The sequence below is a fragment of the Cebidichthys violaceus genome, unplaced genomic scaffold (genome assembly GCF_023349555.1).
Source record: "Cebidichthys violaceus isolate CVI_PGR_0920_01 unplaced genomic scaffold, fCebVio1.0.p SCAF_50, whole genome shotgun sequence".
In the NCBI taxonomy this organism is placed as follows: domain Eukaryota; kingdom Metazoa; phylum Chordata; class Actinopteri; order Perciformes; family Stichaeidae; genus Cebidichthys; species Cebidichthys violaceus.
The window spans coordinates 849,134-859,081 of NW_027176706.1; the positions used below are offsets into that span (position 1 = coordinate 849,134).

Here is a 9,948-nt window from a genome sequence, read left to right on the forward strand (position 1 = left end):
AGTCATAGCATATATTTTAGTCTCCTCTCCACGTTTTCTTCTTTCACGATAAATCAAAATCATGGATAATATCAAGTAATCTGAAATATCACATTATTCTAGCTGGTATTTTCTAACCACAGGATAGTATTTATGCGTGGAGTCCTTGTTGCAGCGGGTGAAGTTTAGTTATGTGTCCCTCACGACGGCACTTTTAGGACCTTGAAACAGTAAATATCTTTATTCCCGGGCCTGTTCCGGTCAGTGCCCCGCCGGCTCAGCCAAGCAATACTGAGAAAAGTATTCACTTTGGGCTGGTCCATAAATCAGTGTCTTTTTCAGTTATTTTCAGCATGGCACGGTGCAGTAGGCTGAACGTTTACCACATCAGGTCAGGCTTGAAAAATGTACAGTATTACTCGATACGTATCACTCATTCGTTCTGAGGTGATTCATGGACGTAAAGTCTTACTAGTGACTAGCAGCAAGCAGAACAGACACAGCATGTAAACACTACTGTGAGGCTCTGACCACTTCCCCACACCTCCAGCCCAAACCCCAGGAAGAACGTCAGGCTTTGAAGCGAGTTTTCGTTGTGGCCAAACCATGGAATTATGACTTCCGGGCCCTCGCGAGGCAAACCCCCCCCCAGATTCACCATAAACTTGCATTGGGAAAGGGATGTCTATAAATCAGCAGATGATTATTTTCAGGTAAATCAACTTCCCATTACAAACACTTGTAAAAAAAATGCACTTATAGCCGAATCCACATTAATTTTACTTCCTCCGTCCATGTGAACGAGGCTGGACCAAGGGATGGGAGGCGGGGTAAGGGATACGCCAGACTGCTTGCTCTATGGGCCCGTGGATGCGGAAGCAGTGTGGAAGATCTGGGTGATTTTACTCTTGGCAGTCGAGCCATTTTTTTGGCTTCACGCACCACTGAGCGACTTTCATAGGAATGACTCCAACACTGTATCCAGTTCTCCAGTTCGCCTCTGTGCCAACCGTCCACTGAAGGCACCCAGACAATATTGATTAACCCTGTTCCCCCTTTTCATATTAGCCTAGCTGGCCCTCAAAATGTCATGCAATGCTACCGGGTTAGTTAAATTGAAATGCATTACTTAAAAAAAACTAAAATCAGGGAATGCATTACTGCGGCTAAATGAGCAACGAGCTTACGAATATGCACCATTCGGAGCCGGTAGGGTTTATGACAAATGAATCACTATAAACACATTCTGCGTTCATGTGACCTGGTTTCTCTTTGTTGCCCAAGTAGTATTAACCAATCGCGTTTGAGCAGGCTTTGGTTGAATGCGGGTAAACAGTCTGTTTGGAGAGCAAAGGCGGAATGCAATCTGGAAACCCTCCATCTATCATCTGACGTTATAGGTTTTCATTGCTTTAAAATTTGCTTGTAAACTGGCTACGTGTGATAATTTCGTACACGTAATCTCTTAACTCTAACGCAATTCTCGCATCTCTAGTTGCCAAGTGTCCTCAAAACCGAGAGGGCCAATGGGTTTTGCAAGATTGATCATAAACATTCCATAGATGGGCTTCTTACTACCGGGGTGGCCAATGGGGTTCCCTCTAATTGTGGCACTTCTGCGCCCCTATACCGCAGTATCTTGTTTTTTGTCATTCAGATAATTATTTTTTTTCTTTCTGTCGGTTGTTGCATAACAGGCTAATGAAGGATGGCCCTCTAGAAGGACACCTGCAGTATAAGTCGTCTTTACTATACACAACTCTATTAAAATGGCAATTACATTAACTTTGCAGTCCTAGAAAACTAGTATATTGGAATTGCCGGCATTCCTGAAGATATTACCGGAACAGGCAAAGATATGGCTTTCATACCGCTATCGCACTATACCACACACACACACACACACACACACGCACACTGCATGCTGCATGCTGCTAGGATACAATCAGAAAATAAAAATAAAAAAGATCTCTTCATCTAACAGTTATGGTGCCCTTGAAATCGTAAAGGTTCCATTCTGAGACAAATTAGCAGTTGCAGTCGCTCCGCTGGAACCCCCACTGCGCCAGTCAGCGGCGCTCCCTCTGATTTAAGATCATGAGCCTTCAGTGTTCAGCCACATCCACATGACAACTCTCTCCATTCATATGTTTTATGGAATCATCACTGTCGCCACCCAGCAAATGAGCACAGCAATATTTAGGACAAATGCCGCTGTCGAATGGCTCTGCGAAACAATGCTTTTGAATATTTCATCACTTTGGAAAAAAAAGCCTTATTAAAGCCAGAGGTGGGTGGGTGGGGGGGGGGGGGGGAGATGACATCCATTTCCTAAAGCTGTGTGGGTGTTGCAGTGCCGAACCTTACAGGGAGGTACCGGGATTAGCAGTGAAGCGCTGCTGTGGCTGATGGGGTTGTTTGTGTTGCAGGGTGCAGTTTCCTCAGCGCAGCGAGGTCTGGCTGCCAGAGAGGCTGTGGAGCGCGCTGGCTGTGGCCTCTGCTGACTGGCTTTCTACACAGCGTCTGTGGAGGCAGAGATAAGCAGCGGACGCACACATAGTAAGCGCACGCACACACACACACACACACACACACACACACACACACACACACACACACACACACACACACACACACAGTCTCTTGACGTATGACGTCATGGGTTGAGTTTGTGTGTCTGAGCGCTGTTCTTTGCTTCATCTATTTTTATAAGCCGGGGGGGGGGGGGGGGGCATCTGGGTGAGATTCCAACAGGATCCATGGGGCCAAAAAGTTCAGAGAGTGAAAGACGGACAGAGAAAGAGAGAGGGATGAGACGAGCGGCAGCTTGTGTTGTTAAAAGCGAAGGCGAAATGAAAGATGTGGGATGACGGTGAGAACGGCGCGAGCCGCGGCGATGGACAGCCTCGAAATGCGACGCAATCGTAGTTATTTTCCGTTTACACCCATCGGATTTTCATAGGCTGTCCACCGAAAACAGATCACCATACTTATTATTAATCCAAACATCTCCTTTCCTCCCACTGGGTCGCCTTGCCATCAAAGTCGTGCGACCCTCCCTCGCGTTTGGAGGGCCAGCCTCCCTGCCGGGCAGCTCCAGGTAATGGCCTGTGAAATGACTGGGCTTTTGTTGGTCGCGAGGCTCGCCGGAGGCCCGGGCAGCTTATTTATGGAGCTACTGTGGTCTTTCTCCTGGCCTCGACACCTATAAATACACGGGGAAGGTTAGCCTGCTAAAACAAACAATGATGTGAGCCCGGCGCGTCTGAAATAGAATATGCAATTCTGCAGCTCGGCCTTCTATAAAAAGCGCTGGCGTCTATCTTTAAGTGGGCGGGAGATTAGATTTAGGACCGCGGTGTGAGCGCTGGTTCAGATCTGGTGATGACTTGAAGACGTAATAAGACGGTATTAGAGTTTCGACTTCATTGACCTGAACTATACATGGTATTCGACCTTCTACTCTCCGTTTACAGTGGGTTTGAAGCCAACCGCAGTGTGAAGGCAGCGGTAACTTTCTGTAACAATGACGCAATGCGGTCAAACCTCTTATATTTCTTCGAATTTTCTAGACAATCAATCAGGCAGAACTCGCAAATGTGCTTCTCATTTGTATGATTTATTTTTATACATGTATTTTTTTTTAAATATCTATAGCTTCCACAGCCCAGAACACATCGCAGTCAGGTTGTAGTTGGACGAGACCAGGTGTCAGTGAAATAGGTGTTGGCAGGCGAGTTCCATATGTTGAACCTGGACAGGTTTCAACACATATACAGTACAGCAGCACGTGGAAGCTAGCAGTGGGTAGATCTCCTTAATGGATATACAAGAGGCTCTTGTCGGGGAGTCTGGTTTTAGCTGAGCAGAGCTGAGCACACAGCAGACAGGACTGGAGAGCAGCCCAGTCCTGGAGATGGCAAACGTGGTTAAACTGATAAAACTGTCATTACCGTGTTGGGAGGCAGCTGGCGAGGTGCGAGGGTCGAGAGAGGAAGAGCAAGAGAAAAACATGAGTGAGAGAGCACATCCTGTCAGGGCATGCTGGCTTGTAGTCTTATGGTTTAGACCAATATCCTGGGCCGATATTGGCCTGACAGATGTTAGACAGACATGGTTCTGATATTAGAGCTTCCGGAAAGACCAAATCATGTTTTTTTTCTATATCAGATCTTGACCAAAGATATTACCCCAGACTGTAAACTTTAAAATGATAGATCTGGTTTATTAGGACTTGATTCCTGTCTTCTTAATTTTAGCTATCCGTGTAACTCGACCATCTCAGCTGCCAATATCCAACACATTCTCTCTCCCGTCCCATCAAATGCTGCTGCTTGGTTATTGCCCCTTAGCGATCAGAGATCGGCGTGCTAGATGCCCTTCTAGATGTTTTTTTTATATCAATCGTCTGAGAAACCGTCATTTGAAACAGTTCGGAAAAGGGCAGGACCTTACAAAAAAAAATAAATACTTGCGAAGTGAACCATCTGTCAAGTCAAACCACTCCAGAGCTAAAACATCTTTTCGATCTAGAAAAGCTTAAATGCTGTTCTTTGCTCTTCTTTCAATGACGAAATGTCCTCCAGATCTGACGCAATCGGAGCATCTCCGCTAACCTCTTTGGAAGCCGATGTATTGTTTGGGTAGAACAAACAGTCGCGTCTCTGAGCCGTTTCACATACACCTAAGCAACGCCTGTAGCTGCCAGTAGCTCCTCACAGGGCGCTGATTGATCCGTGCTCTGGCTTGCCGGACACAGACGCATGACTTGAAGCCTGACAAGTGATAAGTGATCCTGCAGTTCTCGCGTAGTCTCGTGAAATTGCGAGAATCCAGCTGCTGTGCAAGGTATATCTCGACCAGGATCCTTATGAAATGCATTTCAAATCTCAATAGGATTATCCCGGCGAAATAAAGGTTAAATAAATGACAAATGTCGGTTACAATTAAGAGGCCACAAATTTCCACCGGCACATGGAGCGCTAAAGTGGCTAATATTAGCTTGTTGCAAATCCTCATTGTGACTATTTCCATTGTAATGTTCATCATTGTTGCCTTTCCTATCTTTAACCAGTTGAACAAAGTTTTCATAGATAACTACCGATTTTATTAAAGAATAAGTCTCAGGGTTTTAGCCCAACTTGGATAGGAATGACGGACAGATGGATGCCGTTGCTGAATCAACTACATGAATTTCATTAGTTTTAATGGAGCATTTTCCTTTCCTCGTGCTCTGAAGTTGTTTCACAGGGTTTTTCCACTCTGAACAAATGATGAAGGAGCCACTGAAAATACCTAAGTTTTTGCTATCAGCGGTTTACGTCCAAAAATATCAGTTTCGGCCTTTTGTAAACCCGTAAAGGTCAAAACCATAGCAGAGTTAGCTCTTGTAAAATCAAACATGCTGTTCTGCCGTGTCGAGAGAGGAAAAGGGGAGCAGTGCGAGGGAGGGAGGGAGGGAGGAGAGTTTGGAAGGTGTTATGTTGCAGCGTGGTGCCAGGGGAGCTGTGAGGCTTGGCAAAGAGGTGTGTGTTCACATCCCCGGTCTCACTGCCGCTGCCGGAGAAAGGGGTGGGATGGAGCGCGAGGGGAAAGGAGGGTGAGATGAATGGAAAGACAGTAGGCGGAGGGAGGCTGCCGAGACATACGCCAGGCACAATTTACCCATCTATCACTCTCCAGTGTTATTCAAAAGCTAAATGTGTGCCGTGGTTGCAGAAGGACCCGCAAGCACCTTGGGTTCATCGTATCATTGGGCGCGGGCGCATCTCTGAAATGACAACCCCTGAAAACATTTTCATCCCAGGTGTAAAGAAACCACTCTGCTGGGTTTGTACTCTGCAGCTGACCACATATAGCTGCAGGATATGAGTATGTAAGACTTAGCGGAAAGCTAGCAGTTGCTTGCAAACAACCACATGAGCGTTCACACCATATTTAGACCGACGTAGAATGACTTACGACGACCGTCTTTCCTGCTTGTTTTTGCAACATGCATTTTAAGATTGACGCAAATGCTGCAATGGTTGTGTTCAGCGTAAACTTGTGTTCCAGTCCAGGAAGTTCTGTGACCCGTTTCTGTCACAGGTTCACATCCTGAGACCCAGAATAAGGTGATTTACGTTTGTACGGTAGCTGGGCATAAAACAGTTAGCTTAGCGAACCGCACAGTCAGCCAATGATTACCTTTGAGTTCATAGTTGAGTAGTCTGACTCACCGGATGTAGACTGTGGGTATAAGTCTGCATTGGCTGCGTATCTCACGCTGCATTCTCCTCCCCTCACACTATCTGTTTTGCAAGTGTCCCGTCGCTGCATCCTGCTTTAGCGCCGCCCAAGACGATTGTGATTGGTTTTAAAGAACTACACTTAAGAGTGTTTTTTTTTTTTACCCCCCAGTAGCGGAGTGATGATATGTAGAGCCAGACCTTTCTTTAGAGCTGACATATCGCTGTGAAGTTAGGTCTGGCTATGCAGGACTAACGGTTAAGGGACCCCCTTTTCACATACACATAGTCAATGTATCCAATCTTCTTTTTCAATGATTGATTTAAGACCCCTTTAACCAAGTGCTCTGAGCACTTAATACAGAAATGAAGTGTGCTTTAGTGACTATGAGGGAATATTGTTTGGAAAAACAAAATATTTTGCAACTTTGCAGTTCACTATCAATATGTTTCTCTGCAAAACAAAAACAAAAAAGAGTCTATTTGAGCATCATGTTCAAGCCTTTTGAGCTTGAAGAGAAATTAGGTTAAATCGACAGATGAGATGGCAGACTTGTTGCTGAAGGTTTGTGTGGAAGCTCGTTGTTTGTTTGAATCAGCCATAACAAAACTTGAAAGATGTGAAGTCTGACAAAGTGTGATACTACCGGGCTTATGCTGTTGATTTGATGTGTGAAATGTTGTAAGAATAATATGTCCACCTCCACTGCACCGGCTCCGTTGTGAGCAGATTGTGTTGACATTTTCACACCAGCACAGGTGCACTGCAAAAAAATAAATATATATATATATATTTATTTTTTTTTTGGGGTGTTTTACATTCCTACACTATACATACTAATATATTATTAAGAGGGATTTTGACCAAATATTTGTGACAAGACAAAAGGCAAAATAAAGCTCAGATGAAGCAAAAGAAGGAAGAATGAAACGACTAAGACTATCTTAACAGCGCATACATGATATGGATATCAATAAAATATTGATATGTTAAGAACAAACTGATGATATGAAACGCATAGTGATCAAAGTTGAATTTGCCTGATTTCAGCGATAACATCGTTATCTTGAATTCCATTTACCACGGTAGTCTTCTAGTGAATATCTGATACCGTGACATCCCTTTGCACTTGTAAACAAAAGCATGCGGTGAACAAACACACACACACACACACACACACACACGAATGCTGAAGCAGAGAGTGAACCCCGGCACCCTGAGGCTGCCATTACCGCAGTGTGAAGTCAGCTGAGGTCATTGGGATGATTTTATGAATACAAACTATCTCGGATGAAGTATTCATAGCAAGAGGCTGCGGCCCGAGCGGTGATTAGTCAAAGATCTCTCCGTTGAAACGTTTAATTAGTCTCCCAGCTAATGCGAATAACTAATACTGCTTTTTTCAAACACAAAAGAAATAAAAGCCATTGATCGTGAGCGATCAATAGAAAGTCGCCCCGGGGGGGTTCTTAACGTTTGAACTTCCGTGAACATTTGAACATGGCTGTTTTACACTGCCATTCTTCTTGAATGCGCCTCCTCCTCCTCCTCCTCCTCCTCCTCCTCCTCTCTCTCTCTCGTGTGTGCTGTGCTTGAGTTGGGAGGGATACAGGGTGAGGGGGGTGAGTTTAGGTGAGGCGAGGAGGAGAAAGCAGGGTGATGACACCAGAGTGAAACTGAAGGTGTTGGTGCAGAGGGCTGGCGCTCTGTGGTTTGGGATTGCTGCTGATGTTAAGCGTGATCCGTCTGTCACTTTGACTCAGTGTCAACAGCGTTTGCCCCCCCCCCCCCCCCCCCCGACAGAAGCCTCACCTGCTGCTGGACCGGGGCCTGTGGTGTGGTGAGAAGAGGGGGCACAGACAGTTTGGTGTCACGCTGTCCACGGAGCGCGCTCTATTGGCTACACTGGCCACGCCCACCGCCACGTTCATGACCAAATTGTTGGAATTGCTCCCCGCTGGTTGCCAGTGGCTGTGCATGCCTTTCTCTCTGACTTCCCTCTGCCGCCCTTGTGCACATGAAAGGAATGTTGTCCAATTTAATGCTAATTTTCCTCATCGCAGGAGAGTCACTGTTTGGCTAACATAGGCTTGACAATGTAGATTAATATACAGTTCATTTGACAATGCATTATTTGATAGTAAAAATAAAATATATTTCTATTATTGTTTTCATTAGTGACTAGTCCAGTAAGTATCAGCAGGAAAAATAATAGTTTGTGCACAATTCTAATTTCTAATTAGAATGAAAGAAATTAACATAACAAAATGGTAATATTCATAATACTACTAATAATACAACTTATTTGTACCTTGTCATACAAGAAATGCAGCACAAAGTGATTTACAATAGACACAAAAAAAACCTTCAATGGAGGTAGTTAAACCTAAAGTCCAAAAATTTGACGTCTTGTGCACAATTAATGTTCGGTAACGAGGCAGAAGCAAACACAGACCCTCCCATCGTCCTAGGTCTCGATTACATTGAAAACTACAATTACATTACATTACATTACATACATTTTTTTTCCCCAGGTTTTAGGCTCACTGCAGGTCTAATCTCTGTGTGTTTTAAACCAGAGGAACCGAGGTTTAGATTTAGTTCCTTGCCTCCAAATAGACACATGGAGCATCAGGGTGATTTGCAGTCCTGGCCGTTGCTCACTGGTCAAACACAAACTTTTGCAGCTGCTACAACTTAAGCAAGCACTGGGTTTCCTCTTGTGTCAACATCAAGTCAAGGGTTTGACATTTCTTGTAACGCTTACTGACGTCAAAACGAAATTATAGTTTGACTTCCCAAATGTGAAAAGAGCAAGATAAAAAAAAAGACAAATTAGAGAGAGGATTATCTTCCACTGACGGGAAGCAAACGATCGCTTTGAATACGTTGATAATAGCAAACGGACACCTGTGGAGATTCAGCTTCTTTCCATCTCCGCATGTCTAATTTGCATCAATTCGCTACATTCATTAAAATATTGTTTGGCTACATTGTTGTGAAACATGAAATGCAAACGCAACAACTCTGTTGAAGCTTCTTTGTGTGTAAAGACTCATGTTTTTTTCATCCTTTTTAGAAGACTATTAATTAACCTGGTCTCCACGGTGGAAATGCAAGCAGTAATGGTGGGACAAAAAAATAAAGCGGCGAAGCTAAATACGAGCACATTCAGTGAGAACTAAAGCGTGCGTTTTGAGCTGCCCCATTTCTTTAGTGAATGTGGTTCTCGGTATTTTAAGCCACTGAAACGCAGAGCATAACCTGCTGCAAACGGTGTCTTCCTTCCTCATTTATCTTTAGCCGCAACCACCTCGAACCTCAGTTCCAATTGCGACAGCAATTTGACACTTATTCATGAGCACAATTTTTTTTTAAAAAGTGAAAAAAAAAAAAGAAATGACTCCGAGTTCCGTAGACCGCTCCAGTCCGTCTGAAAAAAGTTCTGCTTGTTATTTGATGCTGATTTGATTGATTTTGGCATCCTGGTCCTCTCCTAATGATGATGTTTTACAAAAAAAAAAAACTGTGCGAATGTTTTCCCCCGTCTTGGCAACTGTTCTCTTTGGCAAAGGCCGCTACGTTTTAGAGAGTGTGTGTTCTCGGCCAATCAACATTTATGATAGACTATCCCAGATGGGATGTTGCAGATGGTCGCATGATCTGGCCTCTACTGGGACAGTTTCAGTCCTACCCAAACAGTGTGCAATACTCATTTGTGAACAATATTAGACTTGCCAC

General features: G+C 44.4%; 1 protein-coding gene across 3 annotated transcripts in view; it reads left to right on the plus strand.

Annotated features, from left to right (window-relative positions):
- Positions 1 to 456: 456 nt before the first annotated feature.
- nrsn1l (neurensin 1-like) overlaps positions 457 to 9,948 on the plus strand; it is a 55,389-nt gene continuing 45,897 nt past the window's right edge. For 2 of the 3 annotated variants that reach the window (XM_068731304.1, XM_068731306.1), the window contains exons 1-2: positions 457 to 692; positions 2,409 to 2,538. The gene's annotated coding sequence lies outside the window, so the exon portion shown is untranslated. Of the gene's footprint in view, positions 693 to 2,391; positions 2,539 to 9,948 lie in introns of those variants that run through there. The other variant, XM_068731305.1, reaches the window with a different exon arrangement.